General features: G+C 41.4%; 1 pseudogene; it reads left to right on the top strand.

Annotated features, from left to right (window-relative positions):
* The window catches only part of LOC135882398 (FRAS1-related extracellular matrix protein 1-like), an 86254-nt pseudogene that overhangs the window by 13514 nt on the left and 51201 nt on the right, over positions 1–21539 (top strand).

Below are 21539 nucleotides of genomic sequence, written 5' to 3'. Positions count from 1 at the left end.
CCTCCTAAGGGAAAGTTACTTTTCTTCATAAGCTTCCTTATATCTCAGTGAATAGTCAGTGCTTTTCTGTAGCCCCTGTGCTGTCCCAGTATTTGTTTATAGGGATGTAGAGGCAGCAAACTTTTCTCAGGCAGGCAGATAGAGAAAGCTTTTCATTCTAGTTGGAGTTTGAGGAGAAGAGAGAGAGGCTCTAAACATTTTTACATTACCTGTCTATGGTTTTACTCACTGAAGTGGGCAGTATTTTATGAGCAACGTGATGGAAACAAACATGTTGTTAAATTGGTTTTCTTCCTGCTGTTTGATTCACAGCACCAGGTCAGAAATATTATGACTCACCTGCTAGTGCTAACTACCTTTCATCAAGCTATAGTGCTATTGAGTAGACTTGCAAACTTTTTAGTACAAGCTTTTCAGAGGAGGTAACTCATGCCAAGTAGATTTTGGCAGTACTGTTAAGCTCTAAAACAGGGACTCTTGGGACCTGTGAATCCTACTGATGTGAATGTCAAGCCCAAAAGCCTTCCAGAGGAATGAATGATGTTGTTATCTGCGACCACACATTCCTCATTGACCTCGTCTCTCTGACATGCTCTCTTCCCGTCTACTTCCTTGAGAATGGCTTTGTCTCCTTGTCTTTTATTTTGCTGAGTTGCTGTTAGTTTGCTGTGGAGATGGTTGTGAGTTTCTGTGGTACGACACATCCACATGCTGCAGACAGCAGATGCAATTACACACGTGTAGGGAGCTGGGAGTAGAACTTAGGTGATTCAGTTCTAAACATACAGGCCTCCGCCGCTGAGCGTAAGGAGAACTCCTATAGCTGAAATTAGTGGTAAGTCACTTTATCATCTCCATGGATGAGCCACTACAGGGCAGCAGCACCCCTACTCGTACACACAAAGCGAATACATCCCGGTGGTTATTGATGTTTTTGTTTCATTGTTGGACTGTAGGTTTGTGTATGGAGGCTTCTTTGCAGGGCCGGCTCCAGGCACCAGCGCAGGAAGCAGGTGCTTGGGGCGGCCAATGGAAAGGGGTGGCACGTCCAGGTCTTCAGCGGCAATTCGGCGGCGGGTCCCTCGGTCCCTCTTGGAGGGAAGGACCGGCCACTGAATTGCCGCCGAAGAATGAAGTGGCGTGGTAGAGCTGCCTCCAAAGTGCCGCCATTCACGGCTTTATCTTTTTTTTTTAATTATTATTATCTTTTTTCTTCGCCGCTTGGGGCGGCAAAAAAGCTGGAGCCAGCCCTGCTTCTTTGTGTTTGGAATCCTTGGGTGTTTTGAGCCTGTCTGCCTGCAAAGGAAGAGGAGCCTCTGTTTAGTACTTCTGTGAGGGTTTTAGAACTTATTTGAGGGACTTTGAAAGCACAGGAGGACAATATGTGCTGATCCAGATTCCAAGCAGGGTTGGGTAAGCCACCTAGTTAAATAAGATCACCTGCATATGTGTTCACTTGTCTCTTGTATCAAACTGAGATGCACTTTTTTGCAGTTAAGAAAAGATTGGTTAAAGACACTTCTGCCCAAACCTCCCTCCTATACAAGGAAATACAAGTAGATCACAATATCCTCCTGCTCAGTTATGGCGCTTACTCTACTGTCTGGTAAATGGCCTATATTTTTTTGCTTAGTTGGTTTTTAATATCTAACTATGCTTCTCCAAGAAAAGTATAGGTCTCATCTGATTACTAAAACAGGTGGTGTTTACCTGACTAAAGCAGAGATGGGCTGTCATGGTTCTATGTGGGTACAACATTGAAAGCTGTTTCCACCCCGTCACAGGACAGCAACAATAACCAGAACCAGTACTACCTTCCCCACATCCATGTGGTGTGATAGCAGCATCTGAAAGTTAACATGGGGCAATGCAGGTGGGTTTCTTTCTGGTGAGACGCGTGGATGAAATCTGGGAGGCAGACTCTGAACCTGCACTGAGAATGGTTGCAGATCAGTAGGAAATCCAATATAGACACTCCTATGCCAAAGTCTGCCTTTGAAATACTTGTTAGTTGCTGACATGTTAAACTCATTATTTTCCTGTGTGTATTATTTTGCTATTCCTTATAGTGCCTCAGTGCATTTTGTGAGCTCATCACTGTTTTAGATTTTCACCAATCATCTAACAACAGAGGAAGGTGCCAGTTTCTTCATCTCTGGGGAGAATCTAATGGTGTCAGACTTGGACACCAGGGATGATCTTCGAATCCAGCTGAAGAAACGTCCTCAATATGGGCACATTGAACTGTATGGACTCATTATGCAGGAAGGAGATATGTTTACCCTTGAGGATTTGCAATCTTACAAAGTCAGGTAATGCATTTGGATTCTACCTTTAAAAAAAAAAAAAGAATTTCTGCATTGCAAATAATGTTTCCGTTTCAAAAGAATTAACAATAGTTCTGTTTCTGCAATAGAATTTTTTTGGGAAAAAATCATTGTCATTAATTTTAGAGTACATTTAGAAAACAGGGCTATCTAAATTGAATACTATCCAAAAATATACATGACTAGGGGTATTGGGTTCTTCACCTATTAGAGGTGAGGACATAAATGTCTTTTACATCATGTCATGTCATGCAAGACATTTTCACAATTATGCACACATGGGATTTTTTCTTTGTTTATATTCACTAGTGAAGACAATTGTGATTCATGTCATGGACTCATCTCTGTCGCTTACCTCTGAACCACTGAATAATTATCATGATCCAGATCCTCAGCTGGCATAAATCAGTGTAACTTCACTGAATCCAATGGAGTGATGCTGTTTTATGCTGGCTGAGGCTCTAGACCAATATGCTAAGATTAAACAGAAGCATGTCACAGGATCATTTGTAAGTGGTGGGCATTGCTAGACCTTAGTCCTTCCCCCCACCTTCTATTTATAGGTTTCTAATATTCACTACTTAATGAATATCACTTTTCATTATAATTATGTTAAAAGGTACCAGCATGATGATTCAGAAACCCTTGAAGATATAGTCATATTTCCAGCAACAGATGGATTTAACACTGCAGATGGAGTGTTAAGAGTGCAGGTAATAACAAATTCAGCAATGTACTGTACTGAAATATAATTGGAAAGTATTAATCACATATTGGTTACTTCAGCTCGACTAAGTAGATTTTTAATTTTCATCAATCTTTTTACCAGATTTCCCGGAAAGGTTTCTGCTTAGGCTGAGTTTGACTCCTGGATGAAATGTCTATAAAACAACTCCAGAGTTATTAATGACTAAGGCCCTGATCTTGAAAAGACTTATGCACATGCTTAACTATACACACTAGGAGTAGATCCATTGAAGTTAATAAGACTGCTCACCATGTGTGTCTAGCTAAGCATGTGCATAAGTCTTTGCAGGATCAGGAGCCTACCTATAGACCAAAACGGGAAAAGACACTTTGGTTTTCTCTCTTCCTAGTAGCTATTTTCTCCTGCTATTGAACCTTCTCAAATCCTGTGTAATAGACACTGCTACCTATTTAAAACCAGGGTAGAAATTTACCTTAGCCCTTTTAAAATCTGTCTTTGAACACGTAAATGCAGTTGTACTAGGAGCCCAGTTGGCATTTCAAAGGGAGTCTTGCCTAAGTAAGGAATGCAAGATAGAGTGTTTTGGTGACTGTTAGTTGTATGCTTTGTTCTCATGCAGATAGATTTCCTTTACTGTAATTCTACAAAACACTACTTCATTTGTGAAGTTAGAAAATAGATAGATTACATGATGTAATCCATATTCCTCCCTTGGGGAATCTATAGAACAGTGAACTTTGGAGTATTGAGTTCTGAATAGAGCTGTTTGAATTTTTCACAGAAAATTTCAATTTGTTGGCAGAAATTCAAAATCAGAAAAATTGTGGATGAAGAGTGAACTATTTCTGTTTGGAACTGCTGTCACAGAGCCTTATGGGGACTTGTAGATCATGTGCCTCGTGCTCACATTCTCCTTTATAGGCCAGACTCCCTGGTTGGACTACATATCCCACGATGCACCATGGATTCCCCTTTTGGAGAGAAGGCCCACCATGGTGGGGGAGTGCACCATGGGAGATGTAATTTGGCCAAGGAACCCTGCCCACAGAGGAGAATAGGGATAAAAGTCAACCAAACTGCAACTCACATGAGTCACCATGGCAGCACAGCCAAATTAAAATATTTAGGTTTTTGGGCATTCTTCCCCCACACCAGCTCCACCAACGAAAAATCAGATTTTTTCTGTGGAAAGCAGACGCTTTCATGAAAAGCTTTGTTCAGTTGAAAACCCCATTTTCTGTTGAATAATATTGATGGACATTTTTTGAACGGCTGTAGGTCTGAAATATAACGCAAAATGCCATAAGTAATGTTAAAGTTTAATATTTTATCTGAGAAGCTAGATGTCCAGACATAGATGAAGGTGGAGTTAAGGCTGAGAGAATATACCATCAGAGTGAATAAAACTAATGACAACATTGTAGTTTAAAATAAAAAACAAGTGTTGGGAACCCAGGAATTCAGAATTGAGATGAAACGTAAAAGCAACCCAAACCTCTTGCCACCTCCCCCCCTAAATTCTCTTCCCTGGTCCCTACCTCATCCTTCAATAAAAGGCTAAAGTGTTGAAGGAAAGGGAGGTAGAAAATAAGTCTTAAAATGGAAGTGTAGGCTCACTCTTAACTATTGCATCTCAACCAATTGCTCCATAACATGAAATAGTCTTTGTAACCTCCTCTGCACTGTGAGTTTGCTGTTCAGGATGCTGATAGAAATGAGGTATTCACATAATAGCTCATCAAGATGTTTTTGGTAAAGTTAAATTCAACGGAAAATATTTAATTTTTTTATTTGCACTCTAATTGGAACACATTTTGTAGGATTTCATCTAATTGGTTGGGAACAAATCCACCAGCATCACCGATGTCCAAAGTTACTGATAGATCCCAGATCGAGACTCAGATGCTAAACATTTGACCATAACAATTAGAATAAACAGCAGCTGATAACCATTATGGATCAGATAACCTTCCCAGAGTGTGAAGTGTGCTACATGAATATATCTGAGAGGCAACAGTTTATTACTTGCTTGTTAGATGAGCTCCCCCATATGAGTGACAGAGGAAATAAGGTTGTTGTTAGAATAAAATCTAGGCCAATACTGCTTTTTGGACTTTGAACTATAAATGAAAATATCTCTCCTCTCCCTCCCCTTCTCATTCTTTCAAGATTATACCAGTTAATGATAAGCCCCCAGAGCTACAGGCAGGATTAAAATCAAGACTGGAGTGTCCGGAGGGAGGACACGTTGTTATCACCACAGAAAATACCTTTATGCAACAGACGCTGATAGTGATGACACAAAATTGACATACATGATTGCTCGTGCTCCAGCGCATGGGGTGATTCAAAAGAGAGGATTCATGGTGGATAAATTCTTCCAGCTGGATGTCACTCAGAGATTGATCACTTACATACATACGGGTAATATACAATTTTGATTTTCACAGTTTGCTTGTTCCTTATTAAGCGCTACCTCTCTATTTTTTTATTACTAAATGCCACCACAACTATGGATTATTGTATTATGGTCTGTTTCTATTTTTTTTTATTATAAGCCTTCTTATCAAGAGGTCTATAACTCTGTGATTAAAACTTGTTTGAGGCTGGAGCCTGTTGTCAAAGAAGATTTGGCTCTTTCCAGCTGGTTAGATTGTATTTTGGTTAGTTTCAGATTCCTCTCTTGGACTCCTATTTTAGGGCCAGATTGTGCTACTGTCATTCACTTTGACTTCAGTGCATGTTTGTGTAGCGACATACCATCACAACAGCTTGACACAGGCATCTCATAGGTGTCCGAAACAAACATTTAATCACCTGCTAATGTGGGTGATTTCATACAGTTTGTTTCTACCCAAAGTATTTGTTGAGCCCTAGACCTGCCCTGTGCTACTTGCACTGAGTTACCTGGGCACTACAGGATGAGTTAAGGGTGGAATAGCTGCCTGAATTGTCCTTGTCTTTGCTGTTTTGAGTCAAACCAATATTTAGAGTGTTAAATTTTCAGTGAAATTCTCTCCTGCACCTTTTCTGATTTTACTTTAAAACTGTGTTTGTATATACGAATGAGTATTAGAAGAAGTCTCCGCCAACCCCCTTTCTTGTGCAGTTTCGGTTGCAATAAAGAACATCAAAACACTGTCTTTTAAAATACTTGAATTACAGTAGGAAAAAAATGCTTGTTTCTCACTGGTTTTTTTTCTTTTTCGCTTTTATGTCCATATACATTATCATTCAGTTCCTCCTGCACAGCAGCAAGAATGCTACTGTTGTACAGATTTCGAGCACAGCCGATTATTGTTCGTGCCATCAGCCTGGAGAAGAGAACTACTTCAATACATTCATCTTTCTTTCAAGTTCAAAACCACCTGCTTTCCCCTCTCCTCCCCCACCCTGTGACTGTAGCAGCCTTTGCGATGGGAGACTGCTTTCTCTGTTGCTCTGCTCTTTTTCCCAAGAACACGGCTATTCATCCTATGGGCAGATTGGGCACTCGAAATAGTGCCAGTTTGCACACTAGCATTCTGTGTGCTCATCTTGGTGGGTACTGTTTTGTCAGTAGATGCCTCCTAGTGATTGTTAAATAATATATCTCCACCTTGAGATCAGCTGCAGCAAGTCTTTATGGAAGTAGGGGGCTTTTGTGTTCTCTTGAATTTTCTGACACTGTATTCTATTCTATGGGATTTTTTTTAGCCCTTTTGTTTTCTTAAAGATAAAGCTGTTTTTAAGAATATTGGCCTGTCTGAAATGAAAAGCTGTAACCTGTTAGTTGATAAAGCCCACCCAGTCTAGAGAAATGAATTCTGCTTATATACTGCTATTATTTTAGTACAGTATGGTATATACAACTTTTTTTTTTAAGGATGGGCAATAAAATTGTTCCCCTTATAATGCTTTCTACATGTGGCACTTATTGCCTGTTGTACTAAACAGAAGATTTTTATTATAAAAAGGGTTTGTGCACTGCACAGGGTTAGATGATCAGATTTCCAGCCTCCCCACAGTGGACTGTGTTGTGTAGGGCAGGTCAAAAATTTTCTGTTGAAACTGATTGTAAATGAAAACTAGGTTTCTGACCAAGTGAAATTTTTATTTAAAAAGTGTGTGTGTGTGTGTGTGTGTGTGTGTGTGTGTGTGTGTGTGTGTGTTCTCTAGAAAATTTAGATTTTATTTTTTGTCAAAACACTGAACTATTTCAATTTTTGGATACCTTTTTCAGTATTGGAATTTCTGCCAAAAATTCAAACATTTCTGTGGAAAGTTTAGATGAAAAGAATTTTGGAGGACATCTGTCAAAATCTTGTGAAGGGACACGGTGAGAACACATTTTTTTGACCAGCTCTAGTACCTGTTATATTTTAGACATTCCTGACTCCATTTGTTTTTTTGTGGCTCTAGACCATGACTGAGAAACCAGACATCTGAGGTATGTTCCTGGCTTTGTCACAGACTTCCTGTGTGACCTTAGACCTAATTTTTTTAAGTATCTACTAATTTTGGGTGCATCCATTTTTTGGGGGCAGGCGTTCAACTGGAGACCCTTATGTCCTGACTTTGAGAGATTATGAGCACCCACAACTTCACTTCAGTCAGAACTGTGGGTGCTCAACATCTCTGAAAGTCAGAGAAAAACTAGCTGATGATATTGAAAGCTTATGCCTTAAACTCTTTGACTCTGTTCTTCCATTTGTAAAATGGAAATGATAATACAGGACTTCCTTACCTGACAGGCTTGTTGTGATGTTTAGTTCATTAAAGTATGCAAAGAGCTTTGAGCTCCTCACACTGATGACACTATAAAAGGGATAATACTATGCACTATTTCACATGTTATTCTAGTATTAACTTTCCAGTAATATAGCTTACAGGTTTGCTATGTGGGAGAGCATTAAATGGCACTACTTAGGGGTTTGTTGGGCTGGTCTTTTAAATTCAATGGCTGTTATGAGACTGAATTTTATTTGACAGCCAAATCTAAAACATTTCCAAATACACACAAGTTCCTTTGTTTTTTGCTCCAAAGTCCTCAGCCTTTGAAGATACTTGATTGATTTATTGTTTTTCAAGGAAAGATCAGATGATCTTTTCTACTCTTCTTGTATGCTCTCCTGTGAGTGTGATTTCAGTATCTCTATTCTCTGTTTCTTTCTAGGAGGTGAAATAGGACATAGCCTTTGTGATGACAACTTGACCCTCATTGTCTCAGATGGAGAGGCTGGTACAGTGTATAGTTGCTGTTTTAATAAAGCTCTCCCTCCACAATTACCTCTTCACACCAGTCTCCCAATCTGTGATCTGAACATCACAGTCCTCCCCATCAACAACCAACGTCCCACCATTCATCTGGGTATGTTTACTAACCGTTTCACATTTCAATGTATTCAATCTGAACTACCAGACTATAATTTTTTCCAGATTATAATTCAGAAGGTAGATTTCTCGCCCTACTCTGGTTTGGAGTTACTGTGATGACACCAGAATACACACCTAAAGCTTGGAAGTGCTGTGCTGTACTCCAGGTTGTATAGTTTTTCATGACACAGGATGGAGAGCTGTGCTGTCATAAACCTCATTGCACAGGACCCAATAGACATGGAATGCTTGTGTTCAGAGATCAGTCATGCTACCAAAACCATTTGACTAATTGGTAAACTGAGCTATCTGCTGCTTTGCAGACAATGTAGTATTTGCTTTTTGGTTTGCCTCCACGCATTGCTCGAAAATTTGGATTCTTCACAATTAGGATTTGAAGTATAGACAGCATCTAATCCAATTTATCCCATTCACTTTGCCAGTTGAAATAACACTGACAGTTTAGAGAAAATACTTAATTTGGCTAAGTCTTTCTAGTTTACTTCTCAAAATATTAAACATTCTAAAGGCAACAAAAAACCCTACACACAACAGGCATTAGGTGTCTATAACATTCATCTGCTTTTTCAAGTTAATTACACTAGGCCAGATACTGCTGTCTTTAGACAAAACTTTTGCTGAAGGCAATGGGAATTTGCCTGAGTAAGGTCTGCAGGATCAGGCCCAATTTTATTCTTTGCCCTACTGTTTAACAGTAGCATTTCAACATGGTTTAAAAATAGCATTTCAGCTCCTAAGCGAAATACAGAACACTGAGGGCTGAATTGTGGACAATATTGTAGCTTGTGGCCTCTTCTCTTTCCACTGCTCAGGTGATGTAAAAGGGCTGGATTCTGGCTGTAGCTGGGCAGTGGAGAATTCCTATTTGTGGAGAGGAACACTCTGCTGGTGTAAAGCTGCTGAAGCTGGCTCCTGTACCAATCGCTACCCCAGTGAGGCAGGAGTGTGGTGCTCTGTCATGCTAGCTGAGTAATTTAGAGCCACCTCAAGGCTGCTCTAACAGATGCCAGGGCCAGGTGCACAGAAGTAGGACTCCAACCCACTATTCTGAGCAGAGTTTGGATTTAGGGCAGAATTGTGCCCTGTGGCTTTAAGCCACTGTGCAGTAGTAGAGAAAGTAGAGGTGGTAATTTGCAGTCACTGTCCCAGGGGCAGGCCCTAGACCTGCAGCAGGCCCTGGAGAAGAGCATACAGTGGCAACTGCTTCTAAAACTTTTTAGTAGCTTGCAGCATGTGCTTGCCCTGTCTGTCCACGCTCCCAGTGGATTTCTAGCATGGCTGTCAGCATTACGATATGAGGGTCCTTCTACACAAAGGGAGCTCAGTGATAGATACTGTGCGTATCCTCTGCATGGTCACACAAAATGGGAGAAGACTCACTCTTCCCCTCACCTTGTACATCTGAACAGGCTAGGTACAGTCTAGTCCTAAGTGACTGCTCCATTTGGAAAACATGAGTGAAGAGACTAGAGTAGGACAGGTTAGAAGTCAGAAAGCCTGAATGAGAATAGATGATGAGATGTAGAGATGGATTCAAAAATCCACATCTGGTTTTGAAACTTCGCAAGGCTTTTGAGACCCTGTGCTCTTTGAGTGAGGGCCATCTGTAGAATAGAGTTCATCAGAAATTACCCATGTCAATTCTGACTCCTGTATAATCCCATTCCCACTGACAGAAAGCACACATAAAAAGATCCCTCTGCAGTGGATCCTTTAAAACCACCAAATCAGAGCAGGTGATTAACTACTATGCTTTCATAGCCTAGATCTCTGGTAATGATTACTGACAATCTCCAGTTATAACAAGGGTGATATACGTTTAGTGCTGCAATGTTATGCTGTGCAATGGTGGTTATTCTGCTCGCTTTCCAGGGAAATCATTTTCCCGTCTCACTTTTTTTTGTTTTCAAATGAGTGCTTAAAGATGTTCCTTTCAAAGATGTGTGCTGGCAAGTCACAATACCGCTGAGGATGGAAGGTCCATAGCTCCAGTAGGAGGAAGAAACTTGGAAAAATGGAGTTGGTGCGGAAGAGTGAACAAGGTCACTGGTGACAGTGCTCCGCTCCATCTGTGCAGGCACACTTTTAGCAGAAGTATTTCAGCAACATGATATTTTGGAACTCCCTTGAATCCGTCACATTATTTTAATTCCTTTTTTTTTTTTAATTATTATTCATTTCTTTGGTTGCATTTGGTAATGAAACCCAGGCACCCCTTTGCTCAGTAATTCAACTTGGCTGACCCATTTAATGGAGAAATTAAATGCTAGTCTTACTGTTAACCCGGGAATCAGTTAATGCAGGAATCATGCTCCTCTCATGGGAGAAAGGAGCATAGTCTAGTGAGGAGAGCTGGAGAAGTCAGTGGTGCGCAGCATGTCTGAAAATCAGGCCCTACGTGCCTTTAACTGAAATAAGGAAGAAACCAAAATTAGTGGACACGTCTGAAAATGTTGACCTTAAAATTTCTGTGGTTCTGTTTCTCTTTTTGTAAAATAGGTATAAAAATTATTTAACTTACAGAGGTTTAAGAGCTCACGTGCTTAACTTTAAGTATGTGAGCAGATCCCAAAAGGACTTCTAGTTAAACGTGCTTAAATGCACTTCTGGAGCAGAGTCTAATTGATTTCTGTTTACACAAGGCTTTGAGAACTTTGGATGAAGGACATGATAAAAGTGTAAATTAGAGTTGGTTAGAATTTTTTCATCAGTGTTTTGGTTTTGGTTCTTTTGTTTGAATGGGGGCGGGGGATCAAGCCACAATGTTACCATTTTTTTCCAGGTCTAATACAAACTAGATAATGATACTAAATATAAAACTAACCTCAGTGCAGCAACAAGGTTGAGATAGCCAGCAAACAAAGATCAGGAAATTCAGAAAGTTTAAGATTTCTATTGCAACATTAAGTTGTCCCATTGAATTGCATATTATAATACACAGGTAATTGAAATTACTCCTTCTGGAAAAATCCTACAAAATTTAAGATTATCATTTTTTAAAATTAAATTCTATGGATTTCTTTTTTTTAAAGAGATAATTTTTATAGGGTCCTATTGATTTTCCTGTGTTACACCACCTTACCTGAGATCAAAATTTGGACCACTGAACTTTTCTTCATATGACTGTTTTTTCCCCCCATTCCCCTGTTAATGACAGCTATAAAACCAGCCAATTTCAAAGTTTCTAGCTTTGGCTTATTTTGAGTTATGCAAGCACAAATTTAAGGGGGAAAATTATTTTTCATGTTCGTGGCGCTCAAAAATACCTGAAATGATACTAATCAAACTTTCCAAAAGGAGTTTTTACCTTTTGGACCACCATCAAATATGGGAAAAGTTCAGCCATGAAAAAGGTTGTCTAAGCTTCTGTCTCCTGATTCTCCATTGCATTCCTTCAGTTGTCTGCCAATGTAACTCTGCTGAAATCAATGGAGTTTTATTCTGATGCAAACATTTGAGAATCAGGCCCATGGTATTTATGAGTTGTTGGCTTTCAGTTCTTGAGAAGGGGCAGGGACTTCTCTATGATGATGGCATGTTGAAAAGGATGTCAGTTAAATCTGTGAATAGCCACTGCTGGATGCCAGCACAATGGGGAAGATTTGCTTTGATGTTTGCTTCTTTACATTGGTGTTTCTCCCAATCTCCCCCACATAAACAGATGCACATCACCCTTTACCATCCCCTTTGAAAATTCTTGCTGAGTTCTTCTTCAACTATTCTACAGGGCACAAGTCCTTAAGGCCTGAGAAGTGCTGAGTACCGTCAATCCTCTGTGGCTTCATTGGGACTTCTGGTTACTCATTCAGTTTCAAAAACACTAGTTTGCATCCGTTCCCGTGCTCCCTTTCTGCAACCTCCCACTTGCTTTCAGCTCCATCCTGCCCCCTCGCTAACTTCCAAAATCCCATCTCTGGCTGTGTCATCATGTGCAGCTCTGCTTCTGTGCTGGGCTTCAGCTCTGTTCAATTTTTTTGTGCTCTGTTGCTTCCCTTCTGAGGGGTGCACTGTGGTCCTATTCTGATTGTGGACCTGTATGTGGTGATGCGATCTGAGATGAGAAAGCAGCACTCCTGTAGGATCTTCCAAAAGGGCAGAGTCTTAGCAGTAGGGAATTAGAGGCACACTGGATACTACAGTGATAGGCACGCTACAAATGCCTAGATAGATTGGCTGGAGAAAGGTGGTTCAGAGGGGCCAAGTGTGGAGTCAGTGTCAATATTATGGGACTGAGGTCTGAATTAACTGGCACACTGAACTGTGCACATTGCTACAAGTTGGTGGTTTCAAACTCTGCCAGCACTGTCAGAAGACCATTTAACCTCTGGCATCAACTAGAAATGGGCAAAGATACAAGCCAGTGCAGTAGTGCTGATTAATGCATCCTGGGGGGATTTAGTGAGGCACTTGGCACTACACACCTAAGAAGTGCATTAGCTGGCATGAAGGCTCCACTTGGCGTGTCCAGTCATAAATATAAACCATGTTTCTTAAAAAAGTCAGGTCTTGCCCATATATCATAGAATCATAGAAATGTAAGGCTGGAAGGGACCTTGAGAATCATCAAGTCCAGCCCCCTGTGTGCTGAGGCAGGACCAAGAAAACTAGACCGTCTCTGACAGATGTTTGTCTAACCTGTTCTTTAACAACTTCCAGTGATGGGGATTCCACAACCTCCCTTGGGAGCCTAGTCCAGAGCTTAACTACCTTTATAGTTAGAAAAGTTTTCCTAATATCAAAACTAAATCTTCCTTGCTGCAGATTGAGCCCATTACTGCTTGAATGTTCTACCTTCAGTGGACATGGAGAACAATTGATCACTGTCCTCTTTATAACAGCCCTAAACATATTTGAAGACTGTTATCAGGTCTCCCTTCAGTTTTCTTTTCTCAAGACTAAACTTGCTCAGTTTTTTAAATCTTTCCTCATAGGTCAGGTTTTCTAAACCTTTTACCATTTTTGTTGCTCTCCTCTGTACTCAATCCAATTTGTCCACCTCTTTCCTAAAGTGTGGCGCCCAGAATAGGAAACAATGCTCCATTTGAGTGCTTATTAATGTATATATGTCATAACTGGAATATGTTTTATGCTACATATGCATTGTAACATATCTGTGTAAAGGTTATGATCTACTGAATCTATTCATCCTATTTGTATGCATGTATCATTTTTGTATTCAAAGTTATGAATATTGGCTGTGTACTTGCTTGATTTTTAAGTAGCCTTAGTAAAGCATTTGGTCGGCTCCTTGAGAAAGGAATGTGCAAATTAAGTGCCCAGTCAAGAAACACTTAACGAACAATGGATCTTGGAAGGCTCCAATCCACATAAGGAGTCTTCCTGGAGACATTCAAGATAGCATGTGGGCAATGGCTGCTGCCTGTAAAAACTGAGTCATGCATGGACATGTGACTTGCCCATGTGACTCCAAAACTCCATCTTGGAGCTGGACTTTGCATAGGAGAGAGGAGGGGGTCTCCACCCACAAGAGAAAATCTATTTAAGCCTGTGGGGACCCCTTCATTTTGTCATCAGCTGGCTCCTCCCCCAAGGATACCTGAGAGAAACTGGAACAAAGGACAGTAACTACAGGGGGTGTGAGTGATTGCTGGACCCAGACTAGCAGGAGACTAGTCTGTAAAAGGAAGCTTACTGGAACACCTCTGAGGGTGAGACTTTATCTGTATTCAGTTTTCTTACTGTATTAGGCTTAGACTTGCATGTTTTATTTTATTTTACTTGGTAATTCACTTTGTTCTGTCTGTTACTACTTGGAACCACTTAAATCCCATTTTCTGTATTTAATAAAATCACTTTTTACTTGTTAATTAACCCAGAGTATGTATTAATACCTGGGGGGGGGGGGGGAGGAACAGCTGTGCATATCTCTCTATCGGTTTTATAGAGGACAGACAATTTGAGGGTAAAATGGATTTATTTGGGGTTTGGACCCCATTGGGAGTTGGACATCTGAGTGCTAAAGACAGGAACACTTCTTAAGCTGCTTTCAATTAAGCCTACAGCTATTAGGGGACATGGTTCAGACCTGGGTCTAGGTTTGCAGCAGGCTAGCGGGTCTGGCTCAAACCAGGCAGGGCACGGAAGTCCCAAGCTGCCAGGGCAGGAAAGCAGGGGCAGAAGTAGTCTTGGCACATCAGTTGGCAGTTCCCAAGGTGGTTTCTGTGATCCAACCTGTCACAGTAATATCCTGGTCTTCCTGGGAGCTGATCCCTTATTGGAGACCATAAGAGTTCTCTGCAAGTAGGAAGAGCAGAATACCAAAGCCGATATCCACTATGTGGTTCAAATTCTGCCCTAAACCTTTCCACTAACTAGAGATGGGCCTGAGCTGTAAAGTTCTGATCCAGACTTTCACAAAGTTCAAAGTGTTTGAATCTTGAATATTTGTCTGGTCCATTACAGAATAGGTGTCACCTGTGAAATTTGTAGGAGGACCCATATTATCCCAAATATTGCAGATGTTCAGATCTCAGACTTTGGTCCATCTCTACAATTAACACATTAAATTGTTGTCAGGATCTTCCCCCCCTTGGCCCCAAATCATTACTCAAATTAGATTAGGGCAGTAATTGGTTTTATTACTTACTCCCTGGCTCTATAGACCATAGAGGTCCTTGGCTGCTCTCACAATTTCCCCCCACTTCTTTCTGTCAAGGGCATATTTTTCCCATTGATGGTAATTCACATTAAGCAGGAAAATAATGAACAAAGGCACAGTAATTACTAACTTCACTGCATATGTTCATTATAATTTGTATTGCAATAGTGCCTAGAAGCCCTATGTTTTTTCTAGGCACTGTACAAACACATGGCAAAAAAAAAAAAAAAAAGGTTCCTCCCTCAAATAGCTTGTTGTTTAAATAAATGGGGTATGTAGGTGAGATTTGCTCCAGAGATGCAGTTGGTGGTCTCTCAATTATAATTTGTACCTTGCGCTTTTAAAGTTAATGTCAACATTTTTGGGAGGAATTGCGAAGAACAGGCGTATCAAGTTGGGCGTGCACCTGTTTTGCATTCAGAACCTGTTTTGCATGTAGAACCCTATGTTTGCACACTGACTCTGGGCATGTGGCTGCAAAATGAGCATATGCTCACTTTTGTGGATGCAATCCTGGAGGCTGGCTTGTGGCTAAGTTGACTAGTTGGCCCAACATGCTCTTCCACATGTCAGCTGTGCTGTCATGTATTACCCGTTATAAAGCAAATTAAATAAAGCCAGATGCCCTATGGTATATAGCACTTGTAGTTTATTTGGTAACTTGGATTATTGTATGTTGCAATGTTTATAAGAGTGTGATAGTCTGTTCTTTATGGTTTGTTATGGCAACGGAGTTTATAGAACTATTTTTGGGTGGAAGAAGAAATGGACTGTTGCTGATATTTATTGATTTAAAGCTAATACTTGCAAGAACACAGAGATGAGCCATAACTAATGTTGATTTGTACTTTTCTTTCCATACCCTGGAAGGAATTAGAGTGAGCTGCACCCTTGTTTTCAGCAACAATAAGCAGAGACATTTGAAACTAGAAATGAGAACACAAACTGCCATACTGGTTCAGACTCTGATCCATTTAGTCTAGTATCTTGTTTCTGACAGTGGCCAGCACCAGATGCTGCATTTGGCATATTTTGGATAAACTGTCCCCCATTTTAGGTCTCATCCTGGTCTCTAAAACAGTCAGATTGGCTTAAACCCTGAGGCATTCATTCTAAAATTGTTGTTAGTGTTAACTATTATAATCCCGGATATTCTTGTTATCGATATAAATGTCCAGTTCCTTTCTGAATCCTGGTAAACTATTAGCCACAATGTTTACATCACACCATTTAGTGATTCCGTAGAGGGCACTCTTATCAGCGTGAATGTTGAATGAATGCTGACACGGTGTTAAGGGAATCTGTATTACTGGAGGTGCCATCTTTTAGATGAGACCTCAGGCAAGCTCCTAACCTTTGGTGGTCATGCAAAATCTCTTGCATGTCTTCACAAAAATGGAAATGTTAACCCCAGTGATGTAGCCATATTCCAATCTGGGCTATTGCATTCCGCCTCACTAGAGCCCCCCGCTAGTTTCACCTTGATCTTTAGTAGAGCTGAGTGGAAAACATTTTAGTGATCAAAGTTTTTCCACATTCATATGGAAAAAAGATTGTTGGGCCCAGTTTGCAGAAGTGCAAGTTCACAATATGTCCATTTGGAAACAACAAAATGTTCTTGCAGTGGGACATGTTTCAGTCTTACTGAAATGAAATAAACTCTGCTGAGGGGGCAGGTGGGCGAGGCGGCAGGTTTCCTTTCAAAGCTTAATCAAAACTGATGTGTTCCCGCGGAATGTTTTACTTTCAATGAATCAGCATTTTCCAGCAGAAACTGCCCAGCTTGACTATGATGTGATCTAATGAGTAATCCTACAGTTTGAATAGCAAATTGCACATTATGCATAATTGAATGAGTACTATTCTTACAAATAGCTCAATCTATAGGCTGAACTTAGTTAAGATCCATACATTTACCAAATTGCCTAGTATTGCCTGGGTTTTGTTTGTTTTTAAATTGCATTCCAAATGCAGTAGCATGTGGCTGTTAGAAAGGGTGGATGTTGGGATGGGGGCGGGGGAATCAATATTTCTATTTTGAGGAGAAGGAATTTGGAATGTGTCATTGGAGTCAGCCGCAAAGGAAAAAAGAGGGAAGACAGAGGGAGAAGGGTAAGTTCAGAGGTGAATCTTAGGGCATCTAAGCTGGTGTGACTTATAACTTCTTCCAGTTCCGTCTGTTAATAAGTTACACCTACATTGGTCTGCATTCTCACAAATTAATTTCTGAATGTAGCTCTGAGAGTTGTTATGGTGGCACACACAGGGACAGAAACTGTGTCTGAAACTGGACCAGTAAAAGAAGGAGGTAGATATTAGCTAATAAACATTAAAAGAGAGTGGGGAATTTTTTTAAAAAATGCCTTAAAAATGTAATAAAGCTGGATTGTTAAATCTTAGGGTTTTTTGGGTAGCATTGTTGCAGAATATGACTTTATAATCCACTGTCTCTAGTGAATGACAAGACCACCGTAAATGCTCAACATTCAAATAGAAAATTGTTTCTTGAGGCTTCCATGGCACAAAATAAAAGCTCCGTAAATCTGGGCCTCCATATGTGGTTCTCAGCTGGTGTAAGTCCCTGAATGAATTACATGCGAACAGAGAAATTAATGCTACACACATGGTGGCCAAACTTGAAAGCAAAAATTGCAGCTGAGAATATTCTGCAGTGGATTATGAAATATTTGAAGATAAATGGAAGCTGGAGTCCTTGTTGATATTATGCATCATTGATGCATTTCAAGGGATACATAACCATAATATTGAGATCACATGGGGAGAGGGTAAGGAATGATTTTTTTAATTGAACAATGCACTGTAATCACAGAGTAAGTTAAAAGGGAAAAAGTACAAAAACGAAGCCCCATCATAAGTTTGGACATAAAATAGAAGAATGGACCATTTTGTTTCCCCTTTTAAATCCTGCAATGTACTATATTACTATATATGTGTATTATAAAATATAAACTTTGGAATCTGATCATTTAGAAGAATCCTTTTTGAAAGAAATAAACTTGTATCAAGTTTGTATATTTTTGATGATAAATTACCCAGAAGTATTTGCACTTTGAAAAAATTGCAATTTCCCCTCTGAGTGGAGGGAAAGGGAGACTGAGAAATCTGAATGTTACTACTAATTCTAAATGAGGCTGTACATATTGGGTTCCGGGACTAAATGAGGCTGTAGCAGGGCAGTTACCCTGCTCCTAGAAAAAAGAGCTGGGCTGATTGGGGAAGCAGCCACAGCTGGGGCCACGCCCCAATCAGGCCATACCTGGCCCTGTTATAAGGGCACAGGGAGGCACTAGGACAGGCTCTCTCCAGCCTTGGAGGGAGAAGGATTTGGCTTCCTGGGAGCTTAGGGAACAGAGCAGGGCTGGGGGAAGGCAAGAGGAGCTGGGAGGCTGAGCTCCAGCCTGGTAAATCCCTAGGCTGCGGGCCTTGCTAAATGGCCAAAACAGGTACTGGGGTTGCGCAGGCTGCAGCCTGGGGTTAGGCAGAGGCAGCTGGTCTGACCCCACCCTTGCCAATGATGAGTGGCCTTTTACAGACTGCAGTTTGCCCCAGTGAGCGGGCGCTAGATGATGACTGGCAGTAGTCACTGAGGCAAGGTGGGGATAGAGGGTTGGGGGTTCCCCTGGGAGGGGAGACCCAGACTGTGGGTTACTGCTGGGGACAGAACCCAGTGGAAAAGGGGCACCGGGGTCCCGGAGGGACCCAGGGGCCCTAAGGCAGGTGCCTGCAGAGGGCGCTCCGGGCTGGACAAGAGCTAATTCTCAGGATAACCCCCCAGCAGGAGGCACCGTGCCGGTGAGTCTCGCTTCACTACAGAGGCCCATGCCTTTCATGTGCTATGAAGCTATGCAAAGCAGTACAAATATTGCCCTTTTTCAACCTGAGCAGCTAGTCAAATTTCAAGGCCCTGGGGATGTGCCAGTAGGAAGCAGAAATTGATGGAGTATGGCATTTTCTTTGACACAATCTTGTTTATTTATAAGAAATGTGCAAAGTCCTGCTTCTCCAAACGCAGGAGGAACCAAAACTAAAACCAGCAGTTTTTAGCTTACAGCTCCAAACCTCTTTAGCCAACAGACCCAAAAATTCTCTCTCTAACTTTTTCCACACTGTGCTCAGAGACTGCTTGCTTTTTGCCTCTCTCTCTCACCTTGCCTGTTCTCAGTTTGTGTGATTTCTCTTCCCTCTTGCATAGCCCTCCCCCACACCAAGTCACAAGCCCAGGGGAACTTTCTGCCCACAAAGTTTTCGTTTCTGGACAGACTCCGTGAGGCGTTCTTTTGGGCATGGCCCCTTAACCGTACCCTGTCTTAAATGATTCACAAATCAGTTTGAATGAGGTTTTAGCTCAACCCATAGCAAAGTTTCATCCAGCTCAGAACAATGATAAATAAAACAAATGAAACCCTCTCAATTCATTCATGAGCATCAGTGTTTCAAGTAGGCAGTGCTGTTAAAACGAAGGGCTGCTCTACCTTGAAAGCTTACACTGGCATAGCCACATCTCTCAGGGGTGTGAAAAATCCACACCCTTGAGCTATGCCAGCCTACCCCCTGGGGGTCAATGGAAGAATTCTTCTGTCAACTTCGCTACAGCCTCTCAGGGAGGTGGACTAACTACCACCATCGGAGAACCCCTCCTGCTGCTGTAGTGATTATACTGAAGCACTACGGTGGTGCAGCTGTTGCTGTAGCACTTCGGTGTAGACATACCGGTAGCCTACATGTTCTGGAAGAGATGGAACTAGTGAAGGGGCTGCTACTTGAACAATGTCCTTTACTTGAATTACATATTTGTCCGCACTGTATTTTCTAATGCCCAGGAGTCTGTTGATTCAACACTTTACATACTAGAGAACTATCAAATGTACCTGATAGAAAGGATACCAACTGATACACACTTTGACCCCTATACAAGCTATGTCCTTTGGAAATACCAACATTCCAATAGCACCTTCTGAAGAATGCTGAAATGTTTTACTGTGGTAGAAGGCAACAGTGAAAGGGGCAATGACCATGTGTTATCACTGTGTATTTTGTGTCATCCCAAAGCACAATTATTTTCAGGGATTGGACCTTGTAAATTGTTAGATATAATATTATGTACATTAATGCAAGGACAACTGTGTGGAATAGTGGGCAGAGTTCAGTGGTAGAATATAAGAATGGCCCTACTGGGTCAGACCAAGGGTCCCTCTAGCCCAGTATCCTATCTTCTGACAGTGGCCAGTGCCAGGTGCCCCAGAGGGAATGAACAGAACAGGTAATCATCAAGTGATCCATCCCCTGTCGCTTATTCCCAGCTTCTGGCAAGCAGAGGCTAGGGACACCGTTCCTGTAGGAGGCATGAATTGTTGAATAGCTGCAAGCAAATTGTGATTTCCTCAAATTTGCTCATTATTTCAATTAATTTAGCCAGTTTTTGTCAAGTTTTTTTCTTCTAAATCTATAGATTGTTCAGGAGCAATTGCAAATATTCACTGTTTGATAGATGTAGTTTAAACTGTGTTTGCTAGCTGCGACTGGCCACCTAAGAGAGTTTTAATTTTCTTCCCTATATGGAAAGAGGTATGTTCTGTACTCAGGAATAGGGTTTGACAAAGGCACTGGGGCTTTGAATGGAACAGTGTAGGCAATAGTAACAGATATAGAACTTGTAAGCTTTTGGGGCAGGGGACTGTCTTATTGTTCTGTATTTGTACAGCATTTAACACAGTGGTATATTGGTCCATAAACAGGGTCGTGGGGGGGGAGGCACTTTGCCCTGCGCCCCCCATTTGAGGGGCTCCCAAAATGATGGAAGGGCTGCCAGGCCAAATTTCAGTGAGAGGCATTTCAACCTGGCACACACAGGCACAGTGCCACTCAGGTTTGGCTCTGCCATCAATAACATGTTCAATTGTTTGTGATCAATCCATAGACTTAAAAATCCCAGGACTTTTACCTCTGGGAACCATTAATTTTATTCTCTTAATCTCACTGGAAACCAGCTGTAAACTATAATGAATAAACAACTGCACCTCAGTCAGGTACTAAGCATGCTCCATCCTAACCCCTGGTGGCATGAAGGTGCTGCAAGGAAGGCAAGAAACTCTCTGTTCCTTTGCCAATTAGCCCACGGGAGAAAAAATTCCTTCCTGACCCCGTAAACAGGTGATTGACTGGACCCACAGCATTTGTTAGGCTGTATTCCCATTCCTAGTTTGTGTGGATAGAGTGGGCTGCTGGAATGGAACTGAAAGAGTCTCCCCAGGGCCCTTGTATGGGGCTAAATCTTGGGGAGCTGGGAAATGCTGGCCAATCAGCACCCCTCTGCCCTAGCTGGCCAATGGGTGCCAGAGACTCCTGGGGGGAGGAGCTATCTACTGTCCCTTGGCGAGTGTCTCCCTCCCTTGCTACTGGAACTACCCCCCTTTCACCGCTGGCCCCATCAAGTTCCCCCATCCATTGATTCAGGTGCATGGTGTTGATGCCTTTCTTCTCTTAGGTA

The sequence above is a fragment of the Emys orbicularis genome, chromosome 8, assembly GCF_028017835.1.
Source record: "Emys orbicularis isolate rEmyOrb1 chromosome 8, rEmyOrb1.hap1, whole genome shotgun sequence".
NCBI lineage: Eukaryota > Metazoa > Chordata > Testudines > Emydidae > Emys > Emys orbicularis.
The sequence above is the reverse complement of the archived record's forward strand: the minus strand, read 5'-3'. Positions and strand labels throughout refer to the sequence as shown.